General features: G+C 41.6%; 1 protein-coding gene across 5 annotated transcripts in view; it reads left to right on the forward strand.

Moving 5' to 3' along the window:
* BACH2 (BACH transcriptional regulator 2) overlaps positions 1–16551 on the forward strand; it is a 393216-nt gene that overhangs the window by 223676 nt on the left and 152989 nt on the right. Inside the window, exon 3 of one of the 5 annotated variants that reach the window (XM_055433465.2) lies at positions 3658–3806. The exons of 2 other annotated variants lie outside the window; for them this stretch is intronic. The gene's annotated coding sequence lies outside the window, so the exon portion shown is untranslated. Of the gene's footprint in view, positions 1–3657; positions 3807–12446; positions 13472–16551 lie in introns of those variants that run through there. 2 more of the 5 variants (XM_088840713.1, XM_088840712.1) reach the window with 2 other exon arrangements.

A 16551-nucleotide genomic window follows, 5' to 3' on the forward strand; every position in this document is an offset into this window, starting at 1 on the left:
AAATATAAGATAACAGAACCACATGGCATTGCTAGTTTTAAGCTTGTGGTATTTTGCAGTTCAAGATTTACTGACATTGAAAGTGTAATTTTATTCAAGTAATGGGGTTTTTTTGTGCGTTTTTCTTTTACAGGCTTTGGTTCAGCATTAAAACAGAAGTGGGCTGCTTCGAAGTACATTATTTAAATGAGAGAATCCAAATTTGTAATTAGCTTTAAAAATGCAGTTGTGCATTTTGAGTAGCTGAAGGGCTTTTAGTAATCATTTCTGTTACTAGTAGTGGCTTTTTTTTTTTTATTCTTTCCTCCTCCCAAGTAATTATGCCCTTTGGAAAAAACAAAGTATGTTCTTTGAGGGTGAGTGGTCATCTCCTCTCAGTTCAGTTCAGTCGTGTCCAACTCTTTGCGACCCCATGGACTGCAGCACACCAGGCTTCCCTGTCCATCACCAACTCCTGGAGCTTGCCTAAATTCATGTCCATCGACTTGGTGATGCCATCCAACCATCTCATCCTCTGTCATCCCCTTCTCCTCTTGCCTTCAATCTTTTATCCTCACCTTATTTTTCTCATTCTATAGGCCTGGTATACTTAGAAAATTAATCATTTACCCTATTGTGGCAAAGAAATATCACTGAGAAGTCCTTCTACCCACTTGACACCTAATTATCAGGAGAATTTTATTTTAAGTATAAAGAAAAGCTTCAGTGGAAGAAATGGTCCACTTCTTGATACATCTTGGGTCTTTTGATAGATTTGATGGAAGCACCCCTTAGTTTTTGAGAAGACTGTTGAGATAAATTTAACTCACTTCTAAAATAAAATTAAATTTATACCCCCCTCTTTTTCTATGAACTGCAGCCATTATATAGTGTATGCTAAACTGTGCAGAAACTGAGTTCCTCGATGAGGGCAAGAGTGGGGTTATTTCATTCCATATGACAAAAAATTATCTCTTCCATTTTCTTTTATCAGTGTATGAAAATTGTGTCCTTCTCTATATCATTTGTAGTAGTAAATGGCAACTCACTCCAGTATTCTTGCCTGGAAAATTCCATGGACAGAGGAGCCTGTCAGAATATATAGTCCATGGGGTCGCAAAGAGTCAGACATGACTGAGCAACTGGGCACGCACACACACTACATCAATTATCCTGCAAGGTTAAATACATAAAGGGTAGAGAGAAAGAAAATCTATTAGAAAAGGGTGTAAATGGAAAGGAACTTGGGGTTGTGAACCCTGATTTAGCGTTACTAAACTTGTAATCTCATTTGGGAAGAATATATTTGTAGGTTTGGTGGTTTTTTAAAGTATATGTGTGTCTTCATTTTTCTCTGTGTGAACAGACTCTTAACTCTCAACTGTACTGAGATACAGCCTCCCTCCTGTCCATATAAGACCTTCGACGTGTTTACAATTATTTGGACTCTTCTTGGATTTTATACTATTTTCACTGCTTCCTACAGATAGTACTGCAGTGCTGACAGAAAAATGTCTAAGGGTAACATTTGGATTTATAGCTTGACTAGGAGTCACTGAGTTTTTGGATTATCTTGGAGTCATTCAAGACATTAGGCTTGAAGAGATCTTTGAAATTGCAAACCTTTAATTCCTCCAGACTTACTAGGGGTGAAGGGGGATTGATGAGCAAGCACATACTTTCGAACTTCACCACCACCAGTTTCTGTACCAACGCACTCAGCATTACGTGAGATAAAGCATGTAAGGCACTCGGCACTGGAGTTGACACATCGTGAGCACTTGGGAGGGTTAGCCGTGATTATTGGCTTGTCTGATTTAATTTTGTCTTCACATCTCTTTCTGCTCCCTGATGGCCATTCTGAAGAGCAATCAAATGTCCAAGAAATAGGAAAATACCAAATGCAAGGGAAATGCAAGGCTTTGGCCTTCCAGAAACAGAATTAATCAGTGCACAGAGAAAAATGACTGTGCTTTTTTTTTCACGATGATGTGTCAATGACTTCCATACTCCCTGCAGGGAAGAGGGACAATTCTTCCCTTGTCCAGATCCAACTCAGGCCCATCTAATGAGGGCCACCTAATGGTAAACTTACCTTATTCCCATTTCCCTCTTTATTATGTGAAAAACAATGAGCTGCTCATTATCATCTGTGTCAGAAAAATAATACAGTCTAAGTGTGGCTGTCCCTGGTTAGAACTTTGTTAAGGCATGTGACTGGCAAGTGCGTTTCTCCTGTGCCTTCAGTAAAGTGGGCAACTAAACAAATTAACCAAAACTCATGCTGTGGCAGGAATGTAAATTTGTACAGCTTTTCTGAGCAGTCACCAGGACCCTCAAAGCTCACTCCACTTGACCCCACAATTCTTTTTCTAGGACTCGACCTAGGGAAATACACAGACATTCAAGTGATTTAATATTCAGATACATCTGTCAAAGTGTCATTTGCAATAACAAAAAAAAGAAAACAATATGTCATTCCCCAAATGAGAGAAATAATGAAATAAAACACTTTTCTACACAGACATTGAAAAGCATGTTTCTGAAGAATTTTTAATAACTTGAGGAAATGTTCACGTTCATATAATATTGAATTAAAAAGGAGAAACTAAGCTCTATTTTTGTATATCTGAAAGAATATCAGTCCACAATCCCTTATCTCCAGTACTAAATGCGTTTGGTTCAAACATCACAAAGGTCTCTTGGTGACTTGTTTGGTAGAAAAATCTGATCTGAACTAATGTGAAGCTCTATTTTATCTGACCAAATAAGAATATGCATCTACTCTGCTGCAGAGATATCTAATGTGTGTGATTATGGGGTACTGCTTCAGATTCTGATGGAGCATCATACAGTAAATGGTAGTTTAGCATCGTAATACTCTTTAACACCAAGCAGTTCTGAACTCTGAAGTGTATCTGTCCCAGGAGTTTCATTTAAGGGGTCATGAACCTATACAACAAAATATCATGAATGATTTATCAGTGTCAAGGTTGCAGTTGATGTTTATTTTTTCTTGATTCTTTTCCATGAATTTTTCAGATGTTCTATAATAAGCATGTATTAATTTATCCTCAGGAAAAGAGGACTATTATTTTCTAAGAAAACATATTTTAGGTATCAGAGGATCATCTCATTTCAGGTGGAATCCTCAAATTTATCACTTGCTTCAAATTTGTCACAACTCTTTTTGTTGTTGTTGAGTCGCTAAGTCATGTCCGACTCTTTGTGACCCCATGGACTGTAGCCCGCCAGGCTCCTCTGTTCACAGGATTTCCCAGGCAAGAATACTGGAGTGGCCTGCCATTTCCTTCTCCATTGTTTTCTGTATCTTCTTGTTAATATAGCCAGGTGTGTCTTTTGAACCAAAGTGTTCTGATTTGTTGAAAGAAAACATTCAGGAGATGAAATAGAGAGATAGCTGACTGGATATGTCCAAGCTGCTTTGGGGTTCAGGAGAGCACCCAGTGAGGGATGTGTTTCACCTGTGGTGAGCCCTGGCATTGATACCTGGATTATTTTATCCTGTTCTGTTTAGCTGGACTGGTCCTGAGGCACACACAGGAAGTTAGAGGTCATGAAATTGGAGGATGGGGTGTAGCAGGACTGCAGGAGAGAGGGGAGAATATTAACATGCAAGGTTTCCTGTGCTAATGGACAGTCTTCCTCCCCAATCAGGTGGATGCTCGCTGACCTGTCACAAGGTGGCCCCACAAGGTTTTGGGGTCCATGTCTGAATGGATTGCTGTAGCCTTCTCTTCTCTCCCTTCGCCCAGTTCCCTGCATCCTAAGACTCGAAGCCAGCACAGGACCTGGAAAAATTACATGTAAGTTTTGACTAAGGTTTCTTTCCTCCCACCAAACAAGCCTAAGAATTTTCTGAGATGATAATAATAAAGTGTCTTGAGAATTATCATCGAGGAAGGGAACAAGGGTTAGACTCTGCCTATGGGTGCTTCCCTAACTTGGTGGATCTTACCCATTATCATGCTTCAGAATCGCCTGGAAGGCTTGTGACAGTCCAGCTTGCTGAAGCTCATGCCCAGATTACTGGATTCAGGAGATGTAGGGGCCTCTGAGAATTTACTTTACTAACAAATTTCCAGGTGATGCTGATGAGGCTGGTCCAGGGACCCCACTTTGAGAATCACTGCTTTAACTCAAGTGTGACTGAAAGGAGGAATGATAAAGGTAGAAATGTGTATGAAACTAAAATGAAAATATTAACGCTGTACTTAATACATGAACTCAGCTCTCAGAAAAGAGACTTTTAGGGTCTTCTCAGCACCATCACCTTTGATAGTCCATGCAAGTAGATGCCATTATTCTGTGCCAGCTCAACTCCAGAGGCACAGGTACCAGCCATTCTCCCCTTGCCTTTCAACAAGGGTGACTGACAGTGCTGTTAACAGGCTATAGTGACAGCTACCGTCTTGTCCCATGTGTCCTCATCATGCTTTGAGATGTACTCCAAAGGGAAAATCTTTTTTCTCCTGGGCTAGAAAATATATTGTTCCCTTTCAAAGTGAGTCATCCCAGTATGATCCTTCCCCTCATACTCTTAAATGACTTGATTTGCAAAAGGCATATGTGAAGGAAGGTGAACTTCTAATCAAAAGTCTAAGCCAGCAAAACCAGTGTTTTGTGGGCTTTTATGTTCTCTGCTGCTGCTGCTGCGTCACTTCAGTCGTGTCTGACTCCGTGTGACCCCATAGACAAAAGCCCACCAGGGTCCCCCGTCCCTGGGATTCTCCAGGCAAGAACACTGGAGTGGGTTGCCATTTCCTTCTCCAATGTGTGAAAGTGAAAAGTGAAAGTGAAGTCTCTCAGTCGTGTCCGACCCTTAGCGACCCCACAGACTACAACCTACCAGGCTCCTCCATCCATGGGATTTTCTAGGCAAGAGCACTGGAGTGGCTTATGTTCTCAGGACTGACATATTTTTAAGATAAGCATGTTACTGTGTTAGCTTTGGGACAAGCCAGTCACTTCTCTGCTGAAGACAAGAACAGTTTAGCCCGTGTTCATAGAATAAAGTAGAAGAGTTTGACTCAACAACTGTGCACTGGGGTATATGGGAGCATGCATGCTAATGAACACATGTACCTATGAACCTGTATGATTTTTGTATGTTTCTAAGCTTTCAATGCAGAAGTTCTAATAACATGTTTTTTGTTTCATTGAGTCAATGTGAGTGTGAAAGTAGTCTGAGTGATGCTGTCTAGGACATGTTAGAAATTTATGGGTGTTTTGAATCTGTGGATAAGCATGGTGATTTATAACATTTTACTTGATATGGTTAATGTTATCATTCAAAGCAGCAATTAGGGCTTACAGTTCTTTTATTATAACTCTCTGGAAATGGAGAACAGTCACTTAAAAAAAAAAACTTTTTAAAATTGAGAGTTGTCACTTTTTTTAAATAAAGTGATTGAACAGGACCGCGATTCATGGGGTCGCAAAGAGTCGGGCATGACTGAACTGTTCAATTGGAGCGACTGAACTGAACTGAGAATCGTTGGCATGATTTGGCATTGCTTTCATTTTACAGACAAAGGAACTGATTATCAGAAAGGGTTAAAATAATGGAAGGAAAGAAAGAAGGAAGGAAGGAAGGGCTGCCAAGAATCACATAGAAAGAAGTAGCCAAGACCACCTGTAAACTTTGAGGGTCCCTGTACAAGATGAATATGTGGAGTTGCTTGGGAATAGTCACTTTTAATAAAGCAATTCCCAAGCAGATATGTAATGAAGGCGCATTACCTGCTACCTAGGTGTTAACAGAACCCCAAATCCTGGAGATAGATTTAAGTGCATGCGTTTAAAATAAAAATCACAAAATCAGAAAAATAAGACCAAAAGAGCAAGAGGTGATGAAAGAGTTCTAGAAGGAATTAATTCAGAATTGTCTTCTGGGAGCTGCCCAGAGGGTAACAGGGCTGGTAATCAGGCTGACAGAGTTGTGAGCGAGGTAATTACCTATTATCACTCTACCCTTACAAATGATAACATCTCTGTCAAGCACTAATTGGTTATTCTGCACAGCATTCTGGGAAGTTTCAGTTTATAAAGTGTCTTCACCATGAAGTAAAAGATATGGGTTGGATCAAATGTTCCTTCATCTCCCTCCTGCTTTCCTGCACTGGCATCTGTGAGTGTCCACGTTTACACTTCAGGTTTCCCTGGTGGATGACCTTTGATGTCAGTCAGTTTAATAACTATAAGACAAGCCAGGGCAGGTAGAAGGCTGCTGTGACACCTTGGGTGACTTGGAACAGAAAACTCCTGCTGGCCCTGGTGCCCCCTTCCTGGCTCCCTCCCTGCAGCCTTGGGTGAAGCATTCAACACACCAAGTGCCTACAGCGTCTCTGTAAAAGTCAAGACTCCACACTTTCAAGGCAAGGGACATGGGTTCAATCTCTGGTCAGGGAAATAAAATCCCACATGCCATGTGGTGTGGCCAATAAGTAAATTTTAAAAATAATTATAAGGTCTTGGCAATTCCCTGGTGGTCCAATGTTTAGGACTCGGCACTTTCACTACCATGGACCTGAGTTAAAAAATAAATTAAAAAATAAAATTTGAAAAATAAATATTGTGCATCTGGGGACAAGGAGTATATGGGACCCCATGGTGCTTTCCTTTCAGTTTTGCCGTCAACCTAAAACTGCACTAAAACATTTATTAATATAAAAAACTGAACACTAAACAGTATGATGATTCCTCAAAAAATTAAACGTAGAATGACCATGTGTGTGTGCTGTCACTTCAGTCATGCCCAACTCTTTGCAACCGTGTGGACTGTAGCCCACCAGGCTCCTCTGCCCATGGAGTTCTCCAGGCAAGAATACTGGAGTGGGTTGCCATTTTCTCCTCCAGGGGATCTTCCCAACCCAGGGATTGAACGCATGTCTCCTGCATTCCCTACATTGGCAGGTGGATTCTTACCATTATGCCACCTGGGAAGCCTAGAATGACCATATGATTCTGCAGTTCCACTTCTGGGTATATACTTAAAAGTAGTGAAAACAGGGCCTTGAACAGATACTTGTGCATCCATGTTCATATATCATTATTCCCAATAGCCCAAAGGTGGAAGCAACTCATTCAACCATGAATGTGGAATATACATACAAGAGAATATTATTTAGTCTTAAAAATATGAACTTCTGACACATGCTCCAACATGGATGAAACATGAAGATACCAAGTGGAGTAAGCGAGACATTTATGTGATGTACCTAGACTAGTCAAAGCCATTGAAAATGTAGAAGGCTAATTTCCAGTGCCTTGCAATAAAGGGGAGAGAGAAGTTAGTGTTAATGAGTACAGAGTTTCACTCTGGGAAGATGAAAAAGTTCTGGAGATGGATGGTGGTCATGGCTGCACAGTAATGTGAATGGCTTCCCAGGTGGCCCAGTGGTAAAGAACCTGCAGGAGACACAGAAGCTGTGAGTTTGATCCCTGGGTTGGGAAGATCCCTTGCAGAAGGAGATGGCAACCTGCTCCAGTATTCCCGCCTGGACAATCCCATGGACAGAGGAGCCTGGCAGGCTACAGTCCATGGGGTTGCAAAGAGTCAGATATGACTTAGCAACTAGAAAAACAACTTAATGCCACTGAACTGTACTCTTAAAAAATGATTTAAGTGGTAAATGTTATGTTGTGCATATTTTCCCACACACACACATACACAAATACCCTGAATACCAGACTTTACTTTCCTTCTGATACTACCAGGTAGAACACTAAGTGATGCTTGACAGGAATGCTGTAGTTTGAGTAGGAGGAGGAAGCACAGGTGTCCGTGTCCCTCACAACTCCCTCAGCCCCAGCACTTCCTGGGCACCCTTTGGGCAAAGGTAAGGGCCCTGCAGAATATTAGACTTCGGTCTCAGGAATGGGTTTTCTATTGGGACAAGAACAAATTTGTCCGAAACCACTAGGGAAATTTGTCATCGATAACCGTCATCTCTACTAAAATCTCATGCACGCATGCAGGAACGCTGCTTTCCTGGGGTGGAGAGGACATGCACACCCCTGTGCTTCGGTCTTGGAACTGCTGCAGTTTATGTGAATTAGGGCTTCATTACTGAGTCCGGGTGTCACACCCCAGAATGCGCGAATAGCGGAGCCAGTTGACAGGTCTTAGCAGTGGAGGCAGACCTGAAGACTTGCCCCAGAGTGAAGCCTAGTAGAAAGTGGAAACTTGGAAAGAAAATTAGTAGCAAATAGATCTGCAACAGGGCCTCTCGCTCTAATGCCTGTTTAACATTCTCCCAGTGAGGTGCAGCTATCCCCCATCAGCAGATCTCTGTAATATTGGATATTACTGCACCCATACCCCACAGAGCAGCTGTAGAAGTAACATGGAGGCCTGTGAGGAATAAGAAGGATTGAACCCACTGAGTTAGTCCATTTAGGCCCTAATTTGGGGGAGGGGAGGTGGATTTTGCTTTTTATTCTGTGTCTAGAAAACCAGCCTTGGAGAACCATCAGTGAGTTATCTTGGAGCCTAGGTAGCCGTGTTTTCCTCAGGCCTCCTTTCCTTTACTATTCTACTTTACTCTTTTCAGGCCCTGCCCTTCAGTTTGACTAGGGGTTGTAATTCCTGAAGAGCAGTACATAAGGATCCATAGTTTCAGAGAGCTCAAAAACTTCTGTCCTGAATTATCCCACATCCTCCTAAGACATCAGAATCATTTATACATATGAGCATGCATGTGTGTGGGCTGCCCTGGTTGCTCACACGGTTAAGAATCTGCCTGCAATGCGGGAGAACCGGGGTTTGATCCCTGGGTTGGGAAGATCCCCTGGAGAAGGGAATGGCTACCCATTCCAGTATTCTGGCCTGGAGAATTCCATGGACAGAGGAGCTTGGTGGGCTACAGTCCATGGGGTTGCAAAGAATCAGATACGACTGAATGACTTACAAAAAGATAATAAATGCATGTGTGTGAATTATATACATATATACATACATAAATGTGTATGTATGTGTCTGGCTCAAGGGAAAAGTATAATCAAAAAAGAATTGAAATAAAATCATCAAAGTTGAAGTACAGTAGATATAAATCAGTCCCTCATTTCCAACCCAGACATTCCAAATCTGCTTAGAAATACTCTCCATGCTTTTTTGCTTAGGTGCTAGAGAACAGGGCATAGCAACAAAGATTTTGGAGTCAGTTGCTATAGGGAGCTGCTAAGATATCAAACGATTGGAGTGAAATGTATGAAAATGAATGAAATTTTCTTTTATGGAAAAGAAAATTCAGGGGAGCAAGTCTTAAGAGAGAAGTAAGTGCTTTTTCATCTTTGACATCACACATAGATACCAGCACCCTAAGCTTGAGTTGAAACAACATGGATATAGATTCTAATCAAAACAAGTTCAGCCCCAGTTCAGAGACCATGATTTTTAGATGGACACCCTGACACAGATTGCCTACAACAGTCCCCAGATGGAAAGACACGAGCTAGAGAAAACCAACAAAGACCAGCCTTTGGGGGCTCTACTGATCGACTCTTACAGCTCCGAGAATCAGATGTACCTGGATACAGGCAGTGAATTCATATTTAGTGATGGTTCAGCTACCTGGAACCCAACTAACCAGAACCCTGAATAAAATAGCCTTGGTACTTCCCACCGCCACTCCACCCCCACCCCCTCTCACACCCCACACCCCACCCCACCACACAAATCCCACTTCCCTTTTTCAGTGATAGAGATTCAGAAAACAAGGTAGCTTTGGTTTAATAAAGTTAGCAAATATACCCTGGAGGATATTTGTAGCTGGTAACACTGACCTGCTGAATCACTGAGAATGGTTAGATCCTTTATAAGTAGAAAAAGAAACTGCTTTGGAAAGATTTTGAACAGAAAGCATTTTCTAGCTGTCAGTTCCCCCAGAAAATTGAAACAAATCAAAAAAGATCTTCTTGTCTTCAAATAGTATAGTTAACTTAGATTTTATTGTACCTATTTTCATGTCTTAATAATGATATAAACGTATTGACTTAGGATAGAGAAATATACCATTCATTTTATTCTTGAGAAACCATGCAAGTTTTGGCTTTCACCACCTTTCCAGTACCAGAGTTTAAATCTCAGATAATTATTTTTATGCTTATTCTGTTTATTCTAGTTGGAGGCACTCTAAAAGTTGTGATGTCAATGATAAGAATGTTATATAAAGTAACTTCATGAACATATATATTTAGCTCTTATTGTCATTGGGGAACCATTGGCATAGTTTTGAAGCCAATTCTGTTTTTTTTTTAAAGAATGTATGTGATTCTTTGTAACATACTGTCTCACAGTCATATTCTGCTCAAGGCACCACCAAGGTTAATTTTCATTCTCTGCATATACACTAATGGTACAGGTAGTGGTGATGTAAGCAGCGTAGTAATAGACATGTCCAAATTTCAAAAGGTGTTCACTGTGAGTTCCCGACTCAGCCATGCAGATGACAGAGCTTCTCACCAAATGATGTCAGTTGTAGTACAAATAGTTTGTCAATTTCTTCTAATAATTGCCAATCTGTTGCTTTTTAGAAATAGTTTGTGTGCTCTTTTCCAGATGTGCCTGTACTAACAAAGTGACATTGCTCTCTGAGCCATGATTTAACCCAAGGGATAGCTACCCTCCTCCAAAGACACATATGTTAAACTGACCACTGTGAGGTCCCTGGCCCATGGAGCTCTGGGGCAGTTGGAGCATGCCCAGACCATGGTCACAGTGAGGAAGGACACTGTTTGCAAAGCTCTGTAAAGTAGCAGTATTCTTAAAGTCCTTGTCATGCTTAACTAGAAGATATAACCTATTGTTTCTAGCAGATTTTCCCTGTATTTTATGTCTGCTTTGTCACCAGCCAAGGTTACTATAAAGATCCCATGTATTAAGTGTTCCTAGTGACTGAAAAGAACAGAATCAGAAACTAATGAATTGTTTCCTTTTATCAAAATAGAATTAGCTTTACTTTCCCAATTATGACAGTAATACATGTTTATGATACAAAATTTATAAAATAGCAGAATAGAATAAAGAAAATAAGTCACTTTTAATCTAGCTACCCAAATGCAACCTACCTGTTAACTCCTACTTTTCTGTGTTTTTCCAGACTTTTTCCTTTCATCAACCAATTCCAAATTGACAAGCAGTACTCTGGACTGCTGACATCCCACAAATTGGTGGAATTCAGAAATGATAACTTTGTTACCATTTTATACGACAATGATCTCCTAGTTGCTTATTTTTCTCCCTTCAAATTACGTTCATCAACTCTTACAAGAACAGATACCTCTGTAGACTCACCAATGTCTTTATCAAGTGGAAATTGTTATTAACTTCTTTTTTCCATTTCTGGATTTTGTCAATAAATAAGATTTTTGAGAGATCCTACACAATCCTAGTGGGCCTTGAGAATGATAAAAGAAAGATTTAATGTGGTCCCAGATGGTTTTAGTGTTAGATCAATTGGTTGTGTTCTAGATTGGTAAAAATTTATAATTGATACACTATAAGACAATTTGGCAGAAGGGGGAAAGGTTGATGAGCCAGATTCCCCACTCCTATTCCCCAACCATACTCCAAACAATAAAATTCTAATTTTATATTTAAATATAGCCCTTTCTGTGCTATGAACCAGAGAGTTTTCCTTTGCATCATTTATCGTTGTTATAGTTCAGTCACTAAGTCGTGTCCAACTCTTTGCGACCCCATGGAGTGCAGCACACCAGGCTTCCCTGTCCTTCACTATCTCCTGGAGTTTGCTTAGACTCATGTCCATTGAGTCGGTGATGCCATCCAACCATCTCATCCTCTGTCACCCCCTTGTCCTTCTGCCCTCAATCTTTCCCAGCATCAGAGTCTTTTCCAGTGGCTCTTTGCATCAGGTGACCAAAGGATTGGAGCTTCAGCTACAGCATCAGTCCTTCCAGTGAGTACTCCAGGGTGGATTTCCTTTAGGATTGAGTGGTTTGATCTTGCTCTCCAAAGGACACTCAGGAGTCTTTTTCAGCACCACAGTCTGAAAGCATCAATCCTTTGGCGCTCAGTCTTCTTTATGGTATCCCTCTTCAGAGAAGCGTCTCTTCAGATTCCTCTGGTGTGGTGTTCAGTCTGTGGTGTGGGTTGTGCTGAGTATCTGTGTGCTTCCCTTTGGAGAAATGTCAACTTTGGATCAGGATGAATCCTGACTCTTAGCCAAATTTAGGAAGGGCTGTGAACACTGAAACAAAACCCAGATTAAAATGAAGGGGATTGTTAAAGGAGTCGCCTGAGGAAAGTTGTAGGAATGTCATCACAGACATTAACATCAATGGAATATTAAATGTATAGTAAACAGCTGCTGGAAGAGATTTTATGTTTCAAAAGTGATCTGGGGACTTCCCTGGCAGCCGATCCAGTGGGTTAAGACTGTATTTCCAATGTGGTGGAGTAGGGGTCGGGGGAGGTCAGATTCAATCCCTGGTCAAGGAATTGAGATCCCACATGGCCATGCGGCACAGCTGAAAAATAATAAATAAAATTTATAAATGATCCATATTAGACATTGTGTGTAATGAGGTCTCATCATCCTCTGTACAAGCCTTAGATTCTTAAAAAGCAGTTTTTTCTAGGTTCTTCCCTCAGCATCCCTTCACATCTTTTGTGTTCTAGTATGTAATAGGGATACAGTGTGCTCTGACTTGAATTAAAATTTCTGTGCTATGGCTCGTGCGTGACAGATGAACGAATGTGCTGAGCCCAGTGCATATCCTGCTTGCTTCCGACAGTAGTTGAAAGATGCCTTCTTCTGACGACAGTCGAAAGATGCTTTGGTAAATTGTGTGGAACGCCCGAGTCGGGTACCAGTGTGGGAAGTGGTCTGCAGTGCTTTGATCCTCCCTTGGAGAAGGAGATGCTTGTGTGGATACTGAGAACTCAGTTCCCTACCTTCGGTTTCAGTTTGACCTCCTCACTTCCCTGAGTCACGGCGTTCGCTCATCAGCGACAGGCATGTCACAGAAACCTGAGACTGTCCCTCGGACTGTTTGTGACACTGTCTCTGAAATTTCCCGTGACACGAACAGCCAGCATTTGTCGTCAAACTTCAAAAACTTTTAGTTGGTTTGCAGTTGACATTGAGATTAACTTTCTCTAACCTAAACCAGTGAAAACTAAAACACTGCTCACCACATAAAAGTTTTGCTTTCGCTGCGTTCAGACCCCTCCCACCCTGTCACAGCACAGTCATTTGGAGTCTCCTGTGGGGAGGTGTGGTTGTACCTCAGTCGTGGATGACCCACTTTTTCGTAACACTTAATTACCCGTGTTTTTACAACAGCAGTCAGAGATCTGACGATAGTGGACTCTAACCTCTCAAAGATTTTCTGATCCATCTCATCAGCACTGCTCTGGGAAGAAGGTGTGAGCTCTGCAGGGCGTGAGTAGCTACCGGGGATGACAGCATTTCCTCTAGTTTCTGGATAATGAGCAAGCGCACAGGTAAAGATGCCTTTCTCAGTGTTGACTCTTTTCGTGTCTTCATTATCTGGTGGAACTGACTTTTAAATATTAATCTCTGTCTGCGTGTGTTTGCTGCTGTGCTTTGCGGAGGGTTCAGGGGAACAAGCATTCATATTGGTACCCTGGAACTTTAATAACTTAACTTTTTATGAAAAGTCTAAAGAGATGGTGATCAAAAATAGACTCTCATCTCTATCCTCTATATGCCCCCAGAAACATCCTCTTCCTCAATTTTTTTTTTTTTCTTATTTGCTCTCAAGGTGGGTTTTTTCAACATCAGCAGCTCCGCTCGGCAGCGAGAGTTCGTGCTTGGTGAGCTGAGGGCTTGGTGGGTGAGTGGATGGAGCAGACAGAGACAAAAATGCACAGAAGGGAAGGGAGATGGCAAGGAGATGCTGTGTCCTGGTGAGCACTGGCGCTCGGCACCCCAAGAGCAGATTTAGGATAAGCACTATTGCTGTAACTTTGGCCAGATCATTCCTGACAACCTGCTCTGTTCTAGAAACATTTCTGATATCCCTTTGTTCATTTCAGAAACTTTTAAAACACCGTCCTTGTTGCAAAACAAGATGTTGTATGTATCATCTGCCTGAATTTACAGAACCGTTTTGGGGGTATGTTTCTTTTCTGGAAGCAGGTTGCCAGGCGGCAGGTGACAGGGTGGTGGCGGTGCCTGGCGGATCACGCTTGCCAAAGCACCGTCTGCCCTGCCACCATGGAGTCTTTGAAAATGCCCAGAGATAAGTCAACGTTGTTTTCCCTGAAAGTCCTGATACAGAAAAAGAATGAAAGTACAAACACTGACTGGAAACAATGTCACATATTTTAGCCACTTTGCATCCCTTGTTAGGACGAACCCTGCGTTGGGTTTTTTCTTTTTCTTTTTCTTTTTTCACATTTGTGGACTTGTGCGGTAGGTGGAGCAGTGTGGGTGGCCCAGAAAAAGTAGCGGTTAGAATAAGATTTTCCATTTATTGCCCTTTTGTGCATGGCTAAAAATAAAATTCATACAAATCAGAATATGTAATGCAAGCACAATCACTCTGTTAATTCTGATGACTGGCTTGCCCGCATCTTTGCATCTGTCTGGTAAGTGGTGCGTTGTGGGGAATAAATGCGTCTCTCTGTTTAAGCAGCAAAAAGTCGGCCACACTTGGGCACTGTGTGTCTACCTGTGATAGTTGATCAACATTTTCCCCTCCTGAAGAAAGAAAGACACAACTCATACATAAGCAAATTGTGTTGGCGGAAGGTTGCAAGAAATAGTGACAGGATCCTTGAATCATTTTTTGAGAAGTAATTGCCTTGTTTGAAATGCTATTTTACAACATCCATCTCTTTGGCTCGATGTTAGAAAGTTGTGTCTTGTAGACCCAGAGAACAGCAACGGGAGGATTCCTTAGTGGTGTTGCAGAGAGATTGGAGGACTTTTTTGTTTGTGTAGGGACAGGGTGTTGGGGAGGGGGGACCAGGGATGGGCACAGACCTGCTCTATGCACAGATGTCGGAGGGGCAGTTAACCAAGTAAAAACTCCCCTTCATCTGCCAGCCAAGTCTCCTGCAACCACAGTAAGGGGTAATGTGTCTGTCTGTGGCTACAGGAAATAGCAGACAGAAGTGGTGTCAACCTTCACAGGGAAATTCGCAACTCCGTGATCCCAGCCATGGTGCTGTCCCCGTGCTACTGGCTGAGTGGCTGTGGCATTTCCAAAGAATGAGGGTGTCTGCAAGTGAAGAGAGTGTCTGTTGAAGCCTTTCAGTTTGATGTCACTTGGGAAATAGGATGAGTCAAGAGGGCAGTCATTCCAGAAGCCTCTGAAAACTGAAGACTACAAATCATATTCCCCACTGGTTGTCTCCAGGCTCAGCAGATGGTGAGGAGGGATGGTTAATGTGAGACCAGAACTTCGGGAAAAAGAGGACTAATCAGCATCAGATCTTCACTTAGCTACCTGTTGACCTTGATCTCTTTATTGAACCTCTCCTAGGCCTGGATGTCTTTAATTAAAAACTGAAACAGGGGGAGTGCCTACCTTAGAGGGTGGTGGTGGGGAGTAAGTGAGATAATGTACTTGAAGCACAGAGCCAGCACTCAGTAAAAGGATGGTGTGTGATGCTTACTCCTGCGGTTGCATCATATGAATGTGGTGGAGAATTTCAGGGCATTTGGTGGTTCCCACTCTGCTTGGAGTACACATTTTGGAATTAAATGGACACAAGATCATCCTCTTGTTCACTGTTTCTCAATCAGAAGGCTACAGGTCATTTACAAATAATTTGGTTCTTCACAGGCTACCACTGTTGCTTTTGGGGTCTCAGATTTTTATTTTGCCATTAAATTAGCACCATAAAAGCCTCTCTTTCATCTTCAGGTGAGCACTGTGTTGAGCATAATCAGTTATTTTTGCCTTCCCACTCAATTTATTTCAGCGTGAGTATTTCAGTTCTGACATCTGTGCACATTCACTGTAATACCTGCTGGTGTACATCATGAGAGAGAGAGTGCTAATGTTGTAATCAAGGAAGGTTTTAAGTATTTCAGTTGGGAATGGGCAAAACTTGAGGAGCAATTAGCTTCCGCGGTGGTAGAATTCCCTATAGAAAATATCACATCTGTTGTCATTCTGGTTACTGATCAATCCTGTAGATAACCAGATGCTGAGAAGCAGAAAACAATTACTGTTGCTTCTTTTTAGTATTTTTTGCAAATTATTTTCTCTTGAATGTAATGTATATCTAGCCTTCTAGGAGTCTTTTTTTCTGGCCACCAAAGTTTTTCATTAAGTAAATATATTGTGTATTTCATAATCAGGTCATCATTGTAGGTATCACTTAACCTTTTTGGTTAACCTTTAGTATTACATGTGAAGAGTTACATACATCAGATTCTTCAGCTTTCTCCATGACCTTCCTGGGATGCAGTTTCTTCATTTATCAAATTAAAAAAAGACATTATGACTGAACCCTGACTTGGCCTCACCAGGGATCTGACAAGAAGTGATAAATGAGACTAAGAAGCTAAGGAATTAAAACACGGTGCAGGTATAAAACACTGATGG

This window comes from Moschus berezovskii, chromosome 10 (assembly GCF_049115385.1).
Source record: "Moschus berezovskii isolate FMDL1 chromosome 10, NW_MosBer_1.0, whole genome shotgun sequence".
Classification (NCBI taxonomy): Eukaryota; Metazoa; Chordata; class Mammalia; order Artiodactyla; family Moschidae; genus Moschus; species Moschus berezovskii.